Source organism: Piliocolobus tephrosceles, unplaced genomic scaffold, assembly GCF_002776525.5.
Source record: "Piliocolobus tephrosceles isolate RC106 unplaced genomic scaffold, ASM277652v3 unscaffolded_38075, whole genome shotgun sequence".
Taxonomy (NCBI): domain Eukaryota; kingdom Metazoa; phylum Chordata; class Mammalia; order Primates; family Cercopithecidae; genus Piliocolobus; species Piliocolobus tephrosceles.
Window position 1 is genome coordinate 1 of NW_022322171.1, and position 2230 is coordinate 2230.

A 2230-nucleotide genomic window follows, 5' to 3' on the forward strand; every position below is an offset into this window, starting at 1 on the left:
ATCTCCATCCTTGGTGCGTCCCCTGCCTCGTGTACCTGGCTTTATACTTTGGGGTTGTGGGGGCGGCAAGGCCACCAGGAGGTGGTAGGATGCTGGGGTAACCTGGACACTAATCCCCCCGGGGGCGAGAGGTGCACAAGGCCAGGGAGGCACAGGAGTGGCTCAGCAGAGTGCCCCAGCCCTCTCTCCTCAGTGATCCAACACCAGGGACGAGGCAGAGACCACCGTGAAGTGACCTCAGGGACTCATCGATGGAGTGCGAGGGTCTAGTCGGTGTTGGAGGCACAGGGAGTAGGGTGTAGGAAGGCCTGCCTCTGCCTATCCTGTTGTCTTGGGAGCCAGGAGGCGGCGGTGACCGGAGAAAGGTGCTGGACTGAAGCCTCAACCCTCCTCCACTTGATGCATTCCTGTGTCACAGTCCTCACCGTGACTGTGCTGCCAGGGAAGCCACTTGACCCAGATGCCCCCCAACCAGGGATTCAGCCAGAGCCCCACCTCAGCCTTAGGGACCTCTGACCACCACACCCTCGAGCTAGGATGCCCGGAGGGGTCCCCGGAAATGTGTGGTTCAGGTGATTTAACTTATTTAATACGCCCGCAGGGTGCGTGTCCTGCCCGCAATGCCACAGCCTCCAAGGACATTATCTGGACTTAGTCCCCTCTCCGCGATGCCGCAGCCGAGTGGGCGTATCTGGGCTAGTCCCGCCCCCACACTGCCAATAGACAATAGTCCGGACCCCTCTTAGTGAGCGGAGGTTCCGAGCTCGGCTCCGCCCCGCGGCCCAGGGGGCGAGTCCGGGGTGGGGCTGGCCCGGCCCGCTCACACCAGCTTGGGCTTCAAGCTGCCATAGCTGGAGTTCTCTGTACTGTAGGCTTTCGGCACGCTGTGGATGCCCGGCAGGGGCTTCCAGTGGGGGCCGCCCCAGGGCGCCTCCAGCGGGCAGAAGCGGTCGAGCCCCCGGAGCGGGTGCAACGGGGGGCTGTAGCACTCCTGAGCCAGAGACAGGGCTCCGCGGTGCGGCACGGCAGAGGTCACCGGCCTGGCGCGTGGCACGCGGACCCGCGGTGGTCGGGGCGGCCGCTGCGGGCCGTGGCCCCAGACCTGGGGCGTCTCTTCGAAGCTCCAGTAGGTCAGGGAGTCCTTGCGGGGGTATCCGGACAGCTCCGTCCTGTGGGAGCAGGACAGGATAGTAAGGACCGTAGCCTGCGTTCCTGGGTCCTCCAGTTACTTAACGTCCTGGAAACTGAGCTTTCGCATCCTAGCGAAGGAAACGGGGGCTTTCGCTTCCTTGGGAAGGAGTATGTGGGAGCTCAAGTACGGAAAGAGGCCCTGCCCTCTGATCCAGAATCCCCTCGAGCCGCTGTGCAGGCTTCCTGTCCCTACCGCCGTTCCTGAGAGTTGACACTAAGGACTCCTGGGTGCTAAAAGAGGGAGGGGTTGGAGCCTGAACTTTGGTTTTTGCTGCTACAGGATTCGAGGCTGAGACCACCGGGTTAGAGAATGGGAGTCAGCCCAGGAGCTCGGCGTGCACCGGCCAAGGCAGGAGGCGGTGCCGAGCGAGAGCCCGGCTTACTTGGGATAGAACCGAAAGTCCCGCGCCGAGGTGGTCAGATAGAGCTGTCGGCGGTCCAGGACGCCCCGGTCGGATACTGTGAAAGGCCGGCCAGACAGCTCGGGGTTCTTCGTCCAGGGGATTAGAGCCTGAGCAGGATTGGGGGAGGAGGCATACCCAAGACACAGATTTCCTACCCCGTTCCAAGCCCTGGGTCTAGCCCCACAGCAGCTTCGGAGCCCTGAAGGTGAATTTCTAGTCCCTGGTCCTTCTGGCCTGGCCTGAATGCCTAGCCCCTCCCCCAGCTCCTCTAACCTCCGGATCCCGCCCCAGACCCTTTAGCCGCGCCCTAAGGCCGTGATTTCTTCTGGCCCCGTCCCAGGCTCCCGGAACTCCGCCCCGTCTCGCCAGCGCCGGCTTCTACCCGGCCACCTGGGAAGGCCCCCCGCGGTGGTGGTCTGCGAGTTGTAGGGGCTGGGGCCGGACGTATTCGGGGACGCGCGCGTCCGGGTCGGGAGAGCCCCTGTACTGCGCCCTCGTCTCGCTGCGCTGGTACTTTGTGGTCAGTGGGAGGTGCCAGCCGCGGCGTCTGAGCTGTGGAAAGGTGACCCGGAGACCCATGTGAAGGCTCAGGGGACTCAAATGCAGTCCCCCGCCCTGTCCCCCGCGGACTCCGG

The 2230-nt window shown here is 64.1% G+C and overlaps 1 pseudogene; it reads right to left on the minus strand.

Moving 5' to 3' along the window:
* Positions 1-696: 696 nt before the first annotated feature.
* LOC111534631 lies at positions 697-2147 on the minus strand (annotated as a pseudogene).
* Between the last annotated feature and the right edge of the window lie 83 nt (positions 2148-2230).